The sequence below is a fragment of the Accipiter gentilis genome, chromosome 30 (assembly GCF_929443795.1).
Source record: "Accipiter gentilis chromosome 30, bAccGen1.1, whole genome shotgun sequence".
Lineage (NCBI taxonomy): Eukaryota > Metazoa > Chordata > Aves > Accipitriformes > Accipitridae > Astur > Astur gentilis.
The window spans coordinates 6,738,182-6,758,983 of NC_064909.1; the positions used below are offsets into that span (position 1 = coordinate 6,738,182).

A 20,802-nucleotide genomic window follows, 5' to 3' on the forward strand; every position below is an offset into this window, starting at 1 on the left:
ATTTGTTTTTGTATAAGACAGCCTATAGAGTTCCTTTTTGCCTGAAAAGACTATAAAAAAAGATGAATTAAGACCTTACTGTATTATTACTAGTAATCCCAGCTTACATTTACGTAGCTTTGTAATTACAATGTTTGTTAAAAGCTTTTCAGGCTGCATATGGAAAAGGTACCATATCCATGCTAAAAAGCATCCATCTTAGGGTCAAGCAGAGGCTGCGTGAAAAGTGTTTTAATTTTGTTTTCCAAAAGGCTTTAGAACAGGGTGGAACACTGTAATTGGAAATACAGACACTATTTGGGGAAGAAGGATATTTTATCTTTCCTAATATTTTCTATTTCTATATCTTTTACAGTATATAATTGAAGAATCTAGTCTTTTGCACCAGTCTTGTGGTGTTGTTTTCTACCTTCTGGCATAAAAATCAATGTTAAAGTTAATGAAAACTAAAAAGTCGTCAAAGAAAAAATGTTACTGGAGTTACTGGTAGACAAACAGCAATATACCATTTTCTGACTTAAGCCTTTGGTCTTCAATCAGAGGGTATGCTTTGCAACTTTGTGGATTACTATTGCCACTTGGAAATATTCCCAGGATGGTCCCTAAGACAAAGACCTTGTGAATGACAACATAATATCAAAGATGTGTAGCAAATGGAGAATGACAATCATGTTAATGGTATAATACTATAATATATAAGGTATAACAGCCCTTTCTAGTTGAAAAGACACTAGGAGATGAAAAAGCACTAGGGAGACAGCATGAGTATCAGCTCAGTGTTACAACATAGGTATGAGTTTTAAACCAGACTCCACTTCTATTCATCTTTTACTGGCATTTCCAAAAAGGGTAAGATGATTTAAGATACTTAAAGATAGGAAAGATAGCGTTCTACCTATTAGTAAGAAAAGAAACTCAGCTAGGCATTATGAATATTGGATATGGACATTTTATAATGCTTGCCAGCAACTGAACATCCAAAGCAATCCTCCTTATTTGGAATAAAATTATGAAACATAGCAAGATCAGAATACAACATGTGTGGTCTGCAATCAGGAAGGATTTCTATAGCATTTGCTTATGATAAATAGAGAAGATAATAATGGCAAGATACAAATATTTCTTCATTGTTTCCCACTTCTACATTGCATGTCCAGAGGTCTTAGTTTACAAAGTAAAAGTGGAAAGATTTTCAAAATTGGCTGCTAACTATTACTGTTACCATTTTTATCCTTACCTATTTATACTGTAATGATGCACCATGGTCAGGATTGGTACGTGACTGTACTGAGAGTTTTATGACATCTGAGATGACACACTTTTTGTTCCAAGAACCCTGTTGTCCCATGGTTGGAACAGGCACTGAAAAATTTCAGCAATGGCCTCATCTTGATAATTTTTGGAAAGCTTTTTGATACTAAGTAAATTCCTTTGTATTTTGCGTTATAGGATAGGGCCTTAATATTTATATATACCTGAGGATATATTTTTCCTTTTTGTATTGTTTATCTTGCTTCACCTGAGTTGTGTCTAAACAGTTTCCTGTCCTTGGTTTTATACCCCAGCTGATGCCTGCCCTGCCACCAATTCTCTGTTCTGTCAAATTTTTCTTATGTATGACCCTTATTACCGATAAATGTAACCAGCTGCAGTATTTTCTTCTAACCTTCTTTCTCTTTGCAACTCGGTATTAATTTTTTTTAGATATATAAAAACACTTTCAGTCCATTTTCTTGATCATGATTATTTCTTCATCACTGAAGAGAGCTCCAGGGCTTCATGTCTCAGGTCTTCCATTTCTCATACAAAATAAAAAATGTAAGAGGGATGAGGGAATACTATATTGCCAGCTCATGCAAAAGGAGGATGAAATCTTGTATGAGTCAGACACTGAGCTGAAGACAGTTTTGTCTGACTGGGCTGTGCTTACGGCAAGCAGGCAGTGTATGTTCACAAGGAGAAGAGGTGCATCTGAATGTCTGTGGTAACCTGAGCTATGTGAATCACCTTGATCAGTAGCCTCACTTAAGCACAGGATAAATTGTGTGAAATAGCTCAAATTTATATTTAAGATGTACAATAAATACTTCAGATTCCAGAATTTTTGAATACTCTTTTTGTAAAACCAAAACCAATTGATTGACAATTAGAGAAACTAATGGTGTTTTCACCTAACTGAAATATATCCATGAACATTCATGGATAAATGCTAGCTAATTATTAACTCTCATGTATCAATATAAACTTGTTCAGAGTGAGGTTCCTGTGTGGCTGATAACACCACTGAGGTGGAATATAAACATTTCAGTAGTCCAAATGCCCACAAGAGCAGTAGAAAATCAGAGGCAACTGACCCCTTGCCATTGGCATCCATTTCCTGGGTAGGCTGAGGAATTCTTTTGCTCTTTCTTCAGTAGCTGAGATGATGAGACTGAACAGGGATAGCCATCACTTTGGTCGAGCATTAGTCAGAAATGATAGAAAACTTAAAGGCATTTGGCATTCATACCAGTCTGCAATAATACTGAATACTGTTCATTCTCATGAAGGGGATAAATGCTTCAATAATGCTTAATGTTCAGCTTACAGTCATTATTCTGGAATGGGAATAACTCAGAAATACAGTTATGAATCTACTGTGTCTGGTGACAGTTTTAATTCCATTAATAGCAAACTTGGCTATTGTGAGACTTTCTTATTCTTACTGCACTTTTTCTGCAGTCATATCTATAGACAGTGCACTTGACAGTTTGTTATGAGCAATACATTATTCATATTGCTCACACCCTCTGCTTGGGAACTTGTAGACTTAATTTCATGGTTAGTGACTTCATTGTGAGAACAGTAAGGACAGGCAGACAAAAGACAGAATAATTTCAGTTTGTTTAGCCTTGAAGAGCATTGAAAAATATAAAGCGAGGAAAGTTAGCAAATCCAGTGCTGTAAATAGAAGATTACAAGCCATATCGCTGCCTGCAAAGTTTTCATGTTTGATTGTCTTGTTATTTTAGTGCAGAAAAGACAGGTTATACTCTCAAACTCAAAAAAGCTGCCACTATATTATTAATTCTGATGAGTGCCCAGTATTTGCATTTCATAAAACCAGGAGGAGGGTATGACCTCAAAAGATCACCTATTAGTAGCCCATTTTCTGCCATTTCAATTCCAAGCCTCTGTCTCAAGTGCAGAATAACTAAATTTCACTGATCACCAACTTTTGTTAATGACACTTTTGATATAAGTGCCAAGAGCTGCCTTGTCTTCTTGCCTGATAAGCACATCCTTTAAAATGTTTTAAGGCAAAACTGTTAATAAAGCAAATGGTACTTACTATGTCGTCTTGCACACAAACCTATCATTAGCCAACTGAAACCAACTACAGATGACTCTGAAAGAAGTAATTGCATAAAGTTTAAATGCACCATTAAATGTAAAGGTGAACCTATAGACCAAGCAGGTACAGTTACATGCATGATAACAACATTTCAGAGATTTATTTTAGTAGATTATTTTTAGAAAACTGCAATAATTCCAATGCATCAGTGACTATGCATTTTTAACAATACTGTTCTTAGTAATATTTTAAAACATGGAAAAACTGTCATAGTTAATGGTATTGATTACTGAGCTTTTTAGTTAGGAAAGAAAAAGCTGTCAGTGGCCTTTGTAGAGTCTGCATGGTAGGAAAGAGGAAAATAACAGAAACTTCTTCAGTGGAAAATGAAAATATCATGAAAAGGTCTGCTTTATATTTATGATTTAAAAGAGATTACTCTGTGTCATATCAAGCAAACTAAGAGGGGAATTTATTTTAGGGAGCATACAGAGATTAGTATTATTCAAAAACCAACTGCTGTTGGGGAACTGTACATGAAGGTATCCGCCTCTTCTTGCATGTTTTGCAGTGCAGTTTTCCATTTTCTGTCCCCAGCGTGTTCCACAGTACATGCACATTCAGAGGGTACTCAGCTGTGTTAGCCTTTGAAATAAAGCTGAATTTGTCTTCAGAAGGTGTTCATTTACACTATACATACACCTATCTAAATCTGTAACATCCATACCTATCTGTACCTAATCTATCTACCTTAGCTTCCCTTTAGCCACCTTACTTAGTTTTACTGATGATCTGGCTCATTAGGGTGATATCAGGGTAATGTGTACAAGATGATAGACCTTAGGAATGATGAAATAGGGCAAAAGTAGGCCCATCTCCAGGGTGTGTACACAAATGCCCACAGCCAGGGAAAAAGGCAGGAGGAACTAGAGCTCTGCTCGTGGTCACCAAATTACATCACTGGGATAACTGTGGTGAGACAGCTCACATGGCTGAAAGATTATTATGGACGGATACACAGTATTCAGTACAAAAAGGCAGGTAAGACAATGGGGGTGTCGTCCTTTAAGTGAAGTAGGAACTTGAATGTATAGAGCTCCTCTATGAGATGGATGACAATCATCTGGTTGAGAGCTTATGGGTCAGGGTCAAAGGAGAAGCCAGAAAAGGTGGTGCCGTGGTGGAATTGTGTTACAGACTACCTCAGGATGAGGAAGTAGATGAAACCTTGTTTAAATAACTCAGGAAGTCTCTGTATCACAGGCCCTGGTTCTAACGGGGCCCTTTTCTTTCCCTGTTATCTGCCAGAAGGGCAACAAGGCAGGGTGTAAGCAGGTATAGGTACTAGATGAGCCAAACAGGGATGACACATAGCTGCATCTGCTATTCACTAACAAGGCAGAACTGGCTGATATGTAATAATCAGTGATAGCCTTGGCTGTAGTGACCATGAAATAGGAGTTCAAGACCCTGAGGAAGGACAGTAGCAGATTACAAACCCTGAACTTTAGGACAGCAGATTTAAGCTTATTCTGGGAACTAGTAGATGGAATCCCATGGGAGGGAGCACCAAAGAATAAAGGAACCCAGAAAAGTTTGCCGATCCTTAATGACAGTATTGTCCAGGTAAAGGAATTATCAATTCCAATACACAGGAAGTCAAGTAGATGTATCAGGAGACCAGCTTGTCCAAGTAGAAAACTCATGAAGGAGCTCCAGTGCAAAAAGGAGCCAAAGATCAAATGGAGATGTCAAAGGGGTGCCAAAAGGAAACAAAATTAGCCTTTACCACTACAATAGTAGTAAATGCCTGAACAAGGAAAATGTGGACCAACCCTGCCTGGAGGCTGATGATGAGTACATCTGGGGTCTGTCCTGGACCTGACCTGTTTAGCATCTTTAACAAGAACTTGCCAGAGGTGATAGAGTGAATGCTCACTGAATTTGCAAATGACACCAAAGTGAGCAGACCAGTCAATAAAGTCTAGGGCAAAGCTGCCATCCAGAGAGACCTAGACAAACAGAGGAATGGGCCGACAGGAAAATTCTGAAACTCAACAAGGACAAATGCCAAGTCCTTCATCTGGAAACAAATGAAATCCTGCAGCAGTACAGGCTAGGAACTGACTAGCTGAGGAGCATCTCTGCAGGAGAGGACTTGAGGGTCTTGATAGCAAGGTGGACATAAGCTAGTAGTGTGCCCTGGCAGCAAAGGAGACCAATAACTTTCTGGGCTGTATCACCAGGAACATAGACAATAGATCAAGGGAAGTGAAAGAAGTCCTTTACTTGGCACTTGTGGGAGCTTGTCTACATAGTATGTGCAGTTTTCTCCCCCCCAATATGGAAAAGATGCAGTCTCTATCCTTAGAGGTTTTAAATACCTGTCTGAATAAAGCCCTGAATAACCTGATCTGATTTCAAAGCTGAGCCTACTTTGAGAAGGAGTTTGGACTAGAGACCTCCTGAGGTCCCTTCCAACTTGAATTATCCTCTAGTCCTATGATTAGGAGGAACAGAAAGGCAAGGCTTGGAAAGAGAAAGGAGAAGGTTCAGATCCAGAAGGAATGCACCCTCATGTCATGATTCTGCCTCCTAACCTAAAAGAAAAAGTGCAGAAGTAACTTCCCCAGCTAGGTAAGCACACAAGACAGTCTCCTTGCAAAACAGCTGCCAACCTGAAACACCTCAGTACCGCGGAAGTTCCAGGAGCACAGGGAAGTTCAGCCACAGTCCGCACACTAGCAAAAGGGAAACAGGTAGAAGTAAAAGTCAGCTACAGCTTACCACCCAAGGAAGGTGTGAATAGTCATTAGGAAAGTATCTCTTCCTCAGACATTAGCATATTAGCACCTTGATGACACTAAGTCTGTCTTTCCCATAAAGGAAATTTGAAAGGTTCCAAAATGCAATTTATTTTTAACATACTGTTTTATTTTGATTTTAGGCTATCTCTGGGACTATACTGCCTAACAGTTTTCCCTTAACTTGTCTCTCTCTCAGTTTTGCAGAATGATAAACACGAACCCAGAGGCATCTCTCATAATTCTACCAAATATAACCTACTGATGGGATGGGAGAAAGAGACACAGCATGTTACTATATCTCAGACTTTCTGGAGACTGAGTTTCAGGTTTATTTAGCCCTTGAAAGTAAACAGTGAGAGAGAGGAACAAGTAAGTGGAATCTCAAATTTTTACAGAGGTAAATTTTCCGTAATATTAGCAGCTCTGCTGTTACCTCAGCCATATATCAGGGGACATACTATATCCTTGTTTGAAAAAATATTTTCTACAGCCTTGGTTCAATGGCATAAAATTGAATAGAGAAAAAGAGTAGCAGAAGGTAATGCTTGGCCAGCCATGTGATGTTATGAACAATATAGTTGCTTGTGAGTCAGCTGGGTATTTACAGCAATTTCCCCTGTGAGAAGGGCTATTGGTAAATGCTACTAATAAAACCTTACAATAACAGTAATAATAGCTTTAATTTTTAATACTGTCTTTGATCCTAAAGGGGCAGCTATTTTACTGCATGTTTTCCAATTAAAAAGGGCATTCATGTTTTACGGCCTTCATCCTATTCATCCTGCTTAATGGCTGTTTAAGGAGAAGGAATAAACCTGTAGCTCTGGGAAACCTAAAACTACTTTCCATTTCTATATTCCCCCTTTATTGCAGGGTCTCTGCAGGCTCTCCACACAGAATGCTGTAGGATGACTCTGTTTATCTCCAGTCATTGATATGATATGACATGGTGTTATGTCTCCTAATATATGTATTATATTAGGTCCTTTTATAATAAGATCTGTGCTAGATGCTGTGTAGAGATTTATCAGAAAATGGAGTCCACAGTCCAGAGAGTCTATAGTCTAAACCAAACAGGGCACTGGAAAACAGACATTTGATCCAGTGAGGGCCTCAAACACAGGAATAGACCTTAAGCAACTTACCAAATTCATACAGGAAGTCTGTGGAAGAATAGGGAACAAATAATTTCTGGGCTCACTTCTGCTTTCACAGAGGATAAATTTGGAAAAGTTCAATTCTGTACTTGGGTGATGAACCAACAGAAATGTAAAGCATTGGGCTAGACTCTCAGAATGTCAGGATCATCCAAGGTTTCTAAATGTTTAGCTTTAGACCAGAATATTCTAGACTATAACAATCCATTTTTTAAAATAACTTGAAGAATCAAAAGATTTTTTGCCCCTAGTTGAATCTTTCCTTGAGATAGTAGTTTCTTGTCAGGCTGAATTCTATCATCTAGTAAATATAATATTTTTATGGGAATAGCTCTTCAAATTAAGTATTCTTTGCCTTTTTTTAGATTGTTCAGCAAGATTTTAGACAAGTGTGAATAAGGACTTACATAGCATTCACTAGACCATGTTGCACTGCAAGCTTTACTGCAGCCCTCACACAAAGGAGGAGCTCTCTATGGAACTGTTTCACCTTCCCCTTCTGTAGTACCAGGGAGGTGTGGTAAGTCACAGAGGGAGTGAAACAGTGACACCCCTTTAGACTTCACTACGCCCCCTTGTCTGAAAGTAATACTGCTTGAATCTGGGGTTTGGCTTCTTCATTTCAGTATCATGAAAGATTCAAACACTATGGTACACTTCTGTTTGCAAGGAGACCATAACAAAAGTGCTTTAAAGCAGTATAACTCTGCCCAGTGGTGCTTCTGCTAAGTAAGTAACAGCTTGAAGAAGGTCAGGAGAGTGTTCAAAAACAAGACTGATTTTTCAAATATGACATGTATTTAGAAACAAATGGCCTGATTCTCTTGATTAGGCCTTTTGGGGCCATTGAGGGAGCAGGAGTTTCTTGCTTTAGGACTGATACGACAGTAGAATTAGACTGGTCAGGTGTCTCAGTTGCTACGGTCCATGTAGATTTTTAGATCAGCTAGAAATTAATAGGGCAGATGCCACCCCAACAAGACTCATTTCTTTAAACCATAACACCACTGCTGTGGAAGGGTGTTGCACTGAGACAATGCCACTATGTTAGGGTAATTCTCCACACAAAGAAAAGCCCCTGGGTTTTCTCTTGAAATCAGCCTTATGACCCTTGCAGCCTGAAGAAAGGCATATAGATAAATGTCCAGCAGTTTGAATGCTTACTCAGATCTTGTTCACAGTACCTCAGCTTCCTGACCTTAGAAATCATTTAGGCAAACTTATACTTCCTGCAGCTTTCTGGTGTTGGACCAGCAAAGGAATATGAAAAGGGAAGAGATTTAAACTGAATTGAACAGATGTTTTAATCAATTTCATATTTGAGTGAGTTCCAATACTGAATTTCAACATAGCTATTAATATTAGTTCAAAACTCTTCCCAGTGGTGCATGTAAAGGTGATACACCGCTCACCTGTGTTCAGAAAAAAAGGTTTTTTTGCCAGTTTTTGTTGTCTTCATCTTTTGACTATCAAGTTATATCTTCTCAGATATTCATGAGAAATATGTGTGCGTCTATATGTATATAGACAGACCCTGTAGTCAACTTTCTTTTAGATCAGACTTCATACTTGCTCCATCCAAATGAAAACAATCTTAAGTCTTAAGAAGCTTTTGAATTCTTTGAAATTGGAGGGATTTATAAATCCACAGCTGGAATAAAATGAATTGCAAACCTTAAAAGGCAGATTATGTTTCCAAAACATGAGGACAAGTATGACCTTACTGTAAAACTATGTGTTTTTGCCTATGGGTAAAAGTGGTACATGAGGGGATTATTTATGTTTAGGTGTGTAAATAAATAGTAAGCCTTTGGACACCCTTCTCATATTTCCAGTGGAGCCTGCCAGCAGTCTTTTATTTCTGTTATGGCTTCGGGGCATTAACACCACAGGAACATAGCTAAATTAGATGTTGCAAATGCGAAAGTATCTATCTGTGGCACCTCTCACTTTCACATCTAAGGGGCCTGATTCAGCTGAACATGTGCTTTACTTAAATATAGTGATAGTACCATGACACTCTGGTATGCTGCTCCCAGACTAAACCATTGCTCTATGTAAAAGTAGCTGAACTGGGTCCTTGGTATTGTATCTATGTGATCATGAAAGAATTTTAATCCTATACTGATTGTGACTGTAGATTGGAAATAATTCTAGGGACATCAACCGCATTTGTAGAAATACTTTGCTTTGTTTTATTTGTCTGTAGAAGGAGTAAAAAAACTACATTGGTCATACAGTGATATGCTTAGTAGATTTTTTTGTAGAGACAAAATACTTCTGAAATAATTGAAGGTGAGCTGTAAAGACAATCAAGCATCAGAAAGTCACATTCTTTTAACAGTTAACTTATCCAAATCCCTGCTCCTTCTGAAGTGTTGTTCTATTACTTTGAAAATGTTAGGACAATAACAACAAAAAGTCCCAGGCTATTATATCCTCTGAAATGACCGTAACCAATCCTATGTCATCATTGTTTTAGTGTCTTCTGTGATTAATCTTTTTTTACACATGGACGAGATTAACACAGTCTGATATATATATAATCTTTGTACTTAGCCTGGAAGCTCCCTGTATGATTGAAAGTGCCTGCTCTGGAGCATCAACCCTGTACTATATCCTGCATAATACTCTGTTGTGGTCCAAGTTTAGGCAGAGTGCCATAAAAATGCCACCTTAACTTTCTATGAAGTTAGATGTGATAACATACAAGCACTTGTATGCTTCAGTATCCTTCCTTTTGCATAGTACTCCACTAACTCATCCAGCACTTAGGAGTTTTATGCTTTCTTCAGGCGGGGAATGCCTGAACCCATATCTTTCACGTGTTAGTGAAGTGCTCAAGCCATGAGGTATTCTGGTTAACTTGTCCTCCACCCTTTCTCTTGAAGTGCAGCCAGAAATGCTAGCATCGTGGGCCAGAAGGAGCACAGCCAAGAAGAAACCTGACTCTAGCTGGAGGTTCAGACATTTGGTTAGAAAGGCAAAAAAAACCAGGGATGCCAGATCCTCCTCCCTAATATGTATGCATATTATATAACTGTTAAAACAGTCTTTGGAGCAGAGTTAAGAGACATAAAGTGTATTATTATTATTAAGCACCCACCTGAGAAGATGGCTAAATATGTACTGTCTTCTTCTGCTTGTAGTAGCCCTGAGAAATATAGTTTCAATGAATCTTCATCTGTCTTTTCTCAAGTCTATGGGTGAAATTGTTGCAGCATTCATTGCTTTCCTTGTTTTCTTTTTATTAGCTCCTGATTCCTGTTAAGGTCTTTTGAACATGTTCCCATGTGCCTGGTTGCCAAGCAGATCACCACCTTGTAGCTGTTGCATATTTGGAAGGCGGTTTTCTTGGGCTATGTATTAAGGAAATGCAAGAACACTCATGTTCTATTTTGCCAACACCAAATATGATGCAACACCAAAGGTTAAAATGAGAGGCAGAAGAAACTATTGTGTAAGAATGTTAGAGTATAGTTATGAGAGTGCTCACAGGTATTCACTGGGGTATAAGTGCTACGTACTGTTTAAACAAATAATTAAATATAATCTTTACCTTGAAAAAAAGACATCATAAGTAATCAGGGAAGATGATTAAAAATGGAGTAGGAAATCAAGGTACAGAAGAGCAAGATGACCTGTCTCAGATTAAAGAAAAACAGAAATAGAGCCAGCAAGACACTCCCATACTTCTGGCGCCCAGCTGAGTGCGCAGCATGCCATATGTATCATATTGCCTTACCTGGATATGTTTTCGTGTTTGAGATGCATAAATTCCTGAAACCTCTTAGACAAAGTCTACCCTTTCACGTAATTAGGCAAGCTATTAATGTTGCTCCTTGAGAACACTGCTTCATCGTGCTCCTGGTCCCATTGACACGTCTTTTCCAATGAGAAACATGAGCATTATTTGACCTAAAAAGAGGTTTGAGAGTTTAACCATAAAAATCAATAAAAATCTCTGTTTATAGGAGAATTTTGAGTGGCCTGATGGTAAACAAAATAACTGGTGATTTCAATTTCTAAACAGCTCTTTAGAATAGTCTTTCACACAGACTTTTAGAATATAGACTATATACATATATATAGAATATATACTATATACGTATAGGTGTGTTTATTATATAGATGTGTATATGTACATGGGCAAATTCTGCTGTTCATAACTGAACAATATTCCCACTGAATAGCATAGAATTTGGCTCTGTTTGAGAATATCATTCTGTATGGAAGAAGTTAAATCCTGTCTGAAGTGCAGAATATCTTCTTGGACCTCCTTCAGCTTTACTATATATGCAATTAATAATTCAAGATTCAGAAAATAGAAGCAAAGAAGAGGAAGCTCACCAAATATGGTTTTGCTTGAGAAGCGCACAGAAAAATCTCCCTAAGGAATTACTAACATTGAAAGATGATGGAAATTCTTGACCTTTCAGTGGTCAGGATTATGGTTAAACTCTACTGTATATGATATGATCTCTTAGTGGGGCATCTTTTTAAGGGTCAGCTGCTCAAAAAAAGGTTAATGTTTACTGGCATGTACAAAATGGGCCCTGCAAAACTTCAGCCAACTGGAAACTCTTGTCAGTTGGAAGTCTAATTAGATTAAATCAGCTTAATCATGTATAGTATTTAGTAACAGTTAAACAGAGGCTAACTAATATACTTTAAATATCCTATTCTCAAAATTATTCTGAGCCTAAAATAGTCTGTCATATGTACCAGTTTGAGTATTGCTCAGTTTCCATAGAATATGTTAATATTACTACATTATGCCAAAACAGCCTTGTCTAGTATGTGAAATATGGTGTGTCAACGGTTTATTTCAATTTTGGAACCAAAGTGAATAGTTGCTATAGCAATCATTGCATCACAGATTATTTGACATACTCTAATCATTCAGAACAATAATGGCTGAAGTTTTTGCCACCTGTGTAGTAAAAGCAGGGGAGGCATATTCTTGAAAACTACAGCCTTCTTGCTGACGCATGGTTTGAAATTGAGTTCTGGAATGACAGACGGAAGATTTTCTGTACTATTTTCAAACTGATCTGAGAAAAAAAATCATAAGGAAAGAAAGAATCAAATGCATTTAAGACATATAATTAAGTGTTCTAAGCTGTTCATTACAGCTGTGTGAAAATATAGTTCTCAGTTCAGCAGCAGATGCATGAGCTCTTCCTAGAACATTGCTATGTTATAGATGTTTGACTTTGGCGTGACCTGATGCAAACAAAATGTATAGCAACCTCTTGATTTGCTCTGTGTTGTGCTACACACCTTTGACTGGTGTCATTTTTCTTTCTAGCCCACTGGTCTTAGGTAGAGTTTACTGGAAAAACTACTGTGTTTTGCGTATTGATACTTAAGGACCAGAAAGGGGAATCTTCACTAATCACTTGCGAATAAACTGAGTGCTGTGTTCAGTATCAAACCGGAGAGGTATCTGGATTGTAACTTAAAATACAGTATTGCACTCCCGTCAGAAGCTTCCTCACCTTTTGTCTTCACTTTTCCCATGGATCTCAACAACTAAGTTTTATTGGTAGAAATCTGGCATTAACAAGCTTAAATTTAGACAAGCAACTATTCACAAAAGAAGCTCTATTGCCTGTGTAGAGAAGGAAAATGCTTGACAGCATTCCAAGGATTTTGGCACTAGTGGAGGCTAACAAGCCAGATGGGGCTTTGACCTGTACTTCTGAGACATACTTCAGACCATCAGGGCGTGGAGGGACACTGTAGGACAAAACATGACTTTGCAGTTATCACAGAAGATAGTTGAGCAGTATTGGTTCAATCCAAGCAGACTGTCAGAAAAACACGTGTCTTCAATTATTTGTATTTCTATACTATATTCAATTGACTACATTATATATTTCATGTTATGTATGCATGGAGAGAGAAAGCTTTTTCCATTTTCCATTATTTCCATTTAAAGTTAAATTAAAATTTATTTGTTCTCTGGAAACATGCATGATAATATAAACAAATTGCAGCAGAATAGAGTACAAGAAGTGAGAGTATCAAATGCTTATCAATAGATGAAACTCCCTGTTGCCCCTCTTTCCAGTCTTGTTTGGTTGATTCATTTTTGTTCCTTGGAAAATTCCTTAAAACATGACCATGTATCTGATCAATGTCTTCAGGTCACAGGAAATAACAGAGAGTAAAAGACTGAAAGTGATTTCTTGACAAAAAGAGCTATTTCTCTACCACCCCTCCCCAGATATCTTGCCTTCAGCCCATCCTAATTCAATTAGGAATAGTAGTAGGAATGTCTCAAATTACTGCAATTGCTGCAGCAAAAGGGGAGGACGATGATAGAAAAGCACGTACCCCTGACCTATGTGGGACTTATCCAAAATAACTCAATTACTTGTTATAAAAATAACTGTTGCCTATACTACTGTGCAGTGGCGATAGCTGTGTGGGAAATGGCATTTATAAAGCACCTTTGACCACTTCACCTGAACCCAGATCACTAATACATCTGGCCTGGGACAATTTCCAACACTCCCAATCTGCCAACAGTTCCAAACAGCTGCCATTTCAAAAATAAAGCCAGCCTTCCAGAGGCTTCAGATGTCATCTTTACCTCAGGATGTGGCATTATTCTTTTCTTTGCTCCTCCTCTCATAAATTCAGCTGATTTGATGTGGGATCAGTAACTGGCCCTTGAAATGTTGACTGAAGAAGTGGCAGACCCAGTAGCCGATAAACCATCTTAACCTAAGATGAAAAAAAGATTATTCATGCTCATGATCTGGGACTCCTGATTCTAGAGAAATATGGGAATAATTTCTGCCTGAAAAAAAGACTGAAACATTATACTCAAAAGTGCAAAAAGAGTACACAAAATCTACTTTTGACTTTTTTTTTCCCTGAGATTTTTGTTTATATGCTTATGAAAATTCTGTGGGATGACATTCTATGTTTATTGTAAGACTGCAGTCAGTGGAATTTAAATTAAATTTATATGTGAGAAGTGATGACAGGGGACTGTTTGACTGAGGAAGGGACAAGACAACCCACTGGTCCCATTTGTTCCAAATTTCCACCACAACATTTCCGTAATTTTTAATACAGCCAGGATTATGTCTTTGGGAGTCACCTGGGAGTAAAACAAGATCATCCATAGGTATGGGGTACAAGGAGGTTGTGTGAACGTGGACTTCCTTCACAAAGCAGAAGGATTTATACTTTTTGAAGGCTGCTTCCCTCTGGTTGAGTTCCTCCAGCACATCTCCCTGGAAGTGGGAGAAAGCTCTTGCAGCTTTTAAAATGGTATAATTACATTTAGTACAGCTCTCTGCTGTCACTGCCAAACTGTTTCTAGGTGTGGAACTAGGTAGTTCAAATACTTCTGTATCATGGTCCCCTGTACAACTCAGACATGCCCTGCAACACAATGTCCAGAACAATGGTTATCTTCTGTTTTTATACCTGCCTATAGCATGCTGTTACAGAGGATAAATGCATGCACATTCAACAGAAGAGTTCAAACTCCTGTAGAGACTCAATAGCAAAAATTTAAGATTTTTTTTCATTAAGCGCATTTTTAGTTTCTTCCAATTGTCTAGCATTTTCAATTTGAGGTAAACTGGTTACCCAGTTGCAGAGAGACAAAACAGCATGACCAAGAAAACTGTTTAAAATATGCTAAAAAGTTTTAAAATTATTTCCACTGCATGCCTGAGAAACTTTGTACTAGCAACTAAGTGATGGTTGGAGGTATCGTTTTACTTGTATTTATTTTTCTGTTACTTGAATCTGTAAGACACAAGTAATATGATCATTCCCAGTGAGTGCCAGCAACACTTTTATCTAACACAAGAAATACAGCTAAAGGCAAATACAGAAATGGCATGTTAACTACCCTGAACTTAATCATACCAGATATATTTAAATGGTGGATTTTGCATCTGTGCCTTACATGGAATTGTACGTGGAACTCTTGCTGGAGTCAATTCTACCTACTTCTCTGATTAATTCAGATGGATTTGCAAGTACTGAGCACTATTGAGGCTGCTTAATAAGGGCCTAAGCCCACAGCCTTTGGAAGAAGAAAATTTTCCTTTAAAAAAGGAATTGTACAGAATTGGACATTTATTAAGTAAATCAATAACTTTGCAGATGAAGATCCTACAGCACTCAATAGAAAATACTCTGCAGAGGTTTTTGAACCATGCTACAGAATTTAATAGGTAAGGCTATGTTTGGTGTATGGCATGCAGGAATCTTTAAAAAGAAACTATGTAAAGCATATATTCTATATTAAGTCCCCAAATATTTTATATTAGTTTGTATGGGACCTTATTAAGTGTTCATATAAATAGGACAGTTTCATTAATTTTATGCTCTATCAGTTTTTTACATCCCCAGGAGACACTATTTAGGAAGATAATTTTTTCTTCATGAACTTTCCACTAAAGCAGACAAAAAAGACTTCAAGCCTTCCCTGGAAAGTCTTTTCTCTTAAAGAGCAATTGGTGATATCAATTATTCCAGACCAAGTCTTTTTCTCAATTCTTAAGTTTTTAAATAGAGCTGTTTAGAAAATGCACTCTACAATCCAGGTATTGTGCAAGTATACCGTTTATCTCATTGTATTTATCTAACCAGCTGTGGATAAGAAAACATGTTTTTTCTTTTATCTGAGCACTAGTGAGTGGAGTTTTTCCTTTAACAAACCCCATTTTACTGTATTAAAAAGAGAGTTCATTATCAGTCAGTTAATGAAGTTACTTCAGTCCTGAGATGTCCCAGTTTCTGAAAGGTTTGGTTTATGCTTAAAGCTTTGGTAACTGGATAATCCGTTATTGAGTGGGAAACACATTAATTCACATGGGAGAATGAAACCAGAAGTGGTGAAAATTTGTTACTGCTTCCTTATACAACTGCTATGATAAAATAAAACCTCTTTTTAAAAAAAATCTTTTGATGTTAAATACGGTGCTGTATCACCTGCAGTAGAAATAGCCAACTTTCTAACAGCTAAAGTATCCCAGGACTTCATTTTCAGTATTTCATGGCTTCAGAAATACAGAAGCTAATATTGTTATTTATATGGTGTGACAAAGTTGGCAGAAGTTGTTTTTTCTTGAGCAGAGTTGGTTGTTCAGAATTTGAAAGGAGCTGTATATCCAACAGTGTTCAGTGAAACATCCTAATATGTGACTGATTTTTTGAGAAGTCAACAGCACTCAAAAGTGCTCTTAAGAATTGACTCTACTTTTAATTACAGAGCTGAGACTATGGGGGTTCCTAAGGAACAGGCCACTGGAATTTCTTATGGTGATAACCTTACATTCCTCGAAAAAGGGAAGGGTGTAGAGTGAGTAAGAGTAAGTTATGGTGCCCGATAACCCAAATGGTCTGCAAGAAGGATGAGGACCAAAATGGAAATGGCTTTACCTTGGAAGCTTCTTAGGTGATGAGAATAAAGAGCTGAAAAAAACAGTAATCTGACAAAATTTTTACACTTCTCTAAAAATATAAGCGTAGTCACTGTGGATTCATGATGAAAACTTTATAATACCACAAAACCAAACAACGTAAGACCGCCTACCTGGCCGCCCTTTTTAACCTCTGGATAGAACTGGTGTATGATTGCTAGACACTAACTATGGAAATATTTCACAAGGGGCAGAAAAGTAAGGTTTTCCGTAGGGCTTATTGTTTTCAGAAAGTATCTTAGCTCTGTAAATAGCTCTGGTTCAAGTAAATGCAGAAGATGCCCTGCAGCTGTTTATCCCCATGCCGTAACCTGGGGAGGCCGCTGACTGGGCTGACAGTGCTCCCACACATGCCACACAGGAAAAAAAGACTCAAGGTACACAGCACAAGTCCTCACGTGAGAAAAGGCTTCCAAGGGGAAAGGGGGGTCGGTAAGTCTCTCACTCGGTCCTCAGCTCCTGTAGTTGAGATTGTACCTTGGGACATAGTCTGGACAAAGACAGTTTGGGTTTTGGTACTGCTGCACTATGAGCAGGTTAAGAGGATGCCAGCACCTCAGAAGTGAGCAAACCCACATCTGCAGAGTCAGCAGAGGCATTATCTAGAAGATTTTTGACATGGGGCCCCTTTTACTTTAGGCATGGATGGGATTATGAAGAGGACACACCAATGTTTGCTAACCACAACAGACCTGCCCTGTTTGACACCACACAAACTGACAAGACTGTAAAAATTCCTTGGGGGCTTTATGGAAAATAGATCCTTGTTTTAATTCTGTTCTATGATTAGTTACTGCTTCATACTTTTTTTTTTTTTTTTACACCCTTAGGGAACACCCACTGATTTAACTCACAATTCTGTGCAGTTTATAAACCAGAGTTTACTTTCTATTAGCACAGCAATACCTCAGTGCTGTGTGAGAACTCAAGGCTTTATGTATCAGTGGTGCACACAGAAAGCCTATTTAGAATTTACCATGGTTCACATCATTGTCAAATCTTTTTTTCCTAGCATTAGATCCACCGAAACATCTGTAAGCCTGCCCTGCTAAATAAAAGCGCCTGACTTTTAGAAGAGCATGAAAGCAGCTCTTGTAGATTCTGTGTTTATAGCATGTCATATGGTACAGCTTGGTCAGAATATTTTTGAAGTTAAATAGTGTTTAGAAAAGTTCCAAAACAAAAATCAATCCAAGAAAAAAATTCCAAATAAAAGATTTCTGCTTTGTAAAATGTTGTCAGCCCTGCTTCCTTTGAGTGTGGCCGATCTACAAAAAATGGCTTTGTCTGTGTAACTCTAACATAGGAGATTCATTTAATTTTCTTTTTCAGCTGAAATAATTACACCTGTACATCCATGGAGGTATGGTGCTGCCTTATTTCAAGAACAATCAGTCGTCCTGTTTGGGAAGGAAAAGCCTTTGCACTGCAACTTGTGGGTACACAAGGACTCATGCCCCGATCCCCTTGTCCACGGAGGAAAATTCGCTGAGCGCTGGATTACATACTGAAATACCTCTACATGCAGGGAGGCTACTTCAACATGTAACTGCAACCTTGTTCCAGGTGTACCACATGTCAGCACAGGCTTTAGAAAGCCAAATATCTTCAGAGAGAATACTTTGATCTTTCCGTTCCTCGAGTACAACACTAAGCTAAACTAAAAGCAAACATCCTGGTTTAGCATGTTTTAGTAATCTGTCTGGGAATGTGATGTTCCCTGGGAGCAGAAGTATAGCTTTCTCCTTCTGTCCTTTCATAAATTCATTCCCTTTTTGTTAAGCTGAATGTTATATGAATTAGGTCTTTAAGCTACAAATTCCCAAACAGGCTTCTGATTAACCCCTATGTAAGTATAGGACACACTACTCGTGTCCAAATTCCCCAGTCAAACCACAGCTCACATGGACTTCTGTGTCTCTCCTCTAGTGGGGATCTTGGGAGTTTCCATTTGTCTGAGGAAGGGTTATTTATCATGCATGTGACTCTGGTTCTACTTCACCTGAGTCTCATGACAGTGTTTTTAGGAGATAATGGTCAAGATCTCGATTTTCCTTAAAATGGCAAAGCAAATTTCTAGCTTCTGTGATTGCAGGAAAAATTTTGAAAATGTGGAATGCTCCTCTAAACTGCAGAATCCAGAAGTCAAATAAAATACTTTCCTCCTCTTTATGTTTCAGGTTCTTATGTTTTTTTAGCCAGCTTCTTTCTTTCTTTAGTATTGCTTTTTTCTGTAGAGGAGGTGGAGGTACAGGAATTAATTCACACTTCTACTCACCTATTTTTTTATTCTTTGAGGCTGCTAATGAGCTTTTGCTAGCTTTCTGACTATAAGTGAAATCAGGGTTATGCTGATTTCATTATAACTGAAATAAAGGGCAGCTAGTCTCCAAACAGCAGCAGCTACCAACTCCTTCCCAAAAGCAAGTTAAGGGCAGTGTGCAATGATCTCTCTGAACCAAAGAAAGATCCAAAGGAACTCCTTCCTTGTAGTGCTCATGGCAGTCCTAAAGAAAAGGCTGGGGTGAGACCCTGAGAGGAGACATCGCCTGACTGACAGTCTGGGTAGTGTTCGGTGGATCGGAGGAATTTGCAGTGCATGTGTCAAACCAACTACTTTCCTCTCAGTATTCTGAGAGGAGTGCAAGAGGCTTTCGTTTTGCCTCTTATAAACGGCCCTGCAGCCTGAAGGTAAGGGTGTGATGCTGGACAACCAAGGCTGTGCATTTCTTGTTTAATTGTTAGCTCCTTGCCTGTATAATTTTAGATGTAATTGGGGTTTTTTTTCTCCTTTCTTTTTTTTTTTTTTCTTTCTTTCTTGCATCAGTGGAAACAAAATATCAGAAGTATGGGAATATTGGAGCAAGCGGAAAGAGTGAAAACAGCCGTTTTCCTGGAATATAATATTATGCCATGGGGGTCAGAAGCAGATGAAGCTAAACAATGATGACAAAAGAGAGTGCCTTTATATGTACATTTCTTCTTGTTCCTTTTTGAGCCATAAAATATTTGACGCTACTAATTTTACCATAAAAACAATTATTTTTCTACCCTCTGGGCAGCTGGATTAAGATTTAAGCTACTGTTGAATGATTGGTTTCTTTCTATTATTTCGTTTTGTTTTGTTTTTTTAATTTTAGTGCTGTCAGTATATTCAGTGCCCATTTAAGTAAGGGTCGTGTTGCTCAAGAAAGATTGCGACAGACTTTGTGTTTTGTACACCCAAGAAACTACTGCTCGTAGCTAGCAGCAAAGATGCAAAGGACTGAGAAGAGAACTTGCTGGTCTGTGTTTAACCATACTATTTTGAAAAAACACATTTCAAGAAAGAGTCATTTAGACAGTTTACTAGTGACAAGAAATTCTGAAATTAAAAAGACTTCAAGTAAAACAGGTCATCCTCAGAGAACCGACTAAGAATCGTTCATTTGAGCTCACCCAAGCAAAATTATTTTAAAGTTATTTATAATGCCGGATTCTTGGTTTACAAGTTCAAGATATTTCTTTAGCAAAAGTGGTTCCCCCCCCCCCCCCTTTTTTTACAAGGTTCCATTTTAAAATCACAGATTTTTTTTTCTGAAGAAAAGAGTTCCTTACAAGTAGAGCTAAGAAGTTAGTTGTTTGGTTTCTTTTTGTTTTTGTTTTTGTTTTTTTTTTTTATGGAAGAAAAAGGAATTAATGTGTCTGAAATGCATATTCACTAGGAAGTTTAGTTTTGTATGAAGTGGTAGCTTTAAAAATATCTCCTGATTAATTGCAAAGGCTAATGAAATTAGCAGGCCTTCTCACATGTTTCAAATTAAATTTATGATTAAGTGATCTGCTGGATCTGACAGGCTGTACTCTTCAGTAGATCCAGAAAAACATTTTTAGCTTGTTGGGTTTTTTTTTCCTGAGAATAAATGTAAAGCCTAGTGGACTGAAGCATTTCACGAGTTTATTTCTGTTTTACCTTATTGTTAATGCAAACCCCAAATATTAATCAAATGATAAAAATGTTTTGTCCTTTTCTTCTTTTTTGGGGAGGAGGGTAGAGAAAACAA

General features: G+C 37.9%; 1 long non-coding RNA gene across 3 annotated transcripts in view; it reads right to left on the reverse strand.

The window, feature by feature from the left end:
- The window catches only part of LOC126052778 (uncharacterized), a 43,716-nt gene extending 33,083 nt beyond the window's left edge, over positions 1–10,633 (reverse strand). For all 3 annotated transcript variants that reach the window (XR_007510142.1, XR_007510144.1, XR_007510143.1), the window contains exon 1: positions 10,405–10,633. This is a non-coding gene — a long non-coding RNA (uncharacterized LOC126052778). The remainder of the gene's footprint in view (positions 1–10,404) is intronic.
- Positions 10,634–20,802: the final 10,169 nt, after the last annotated feature.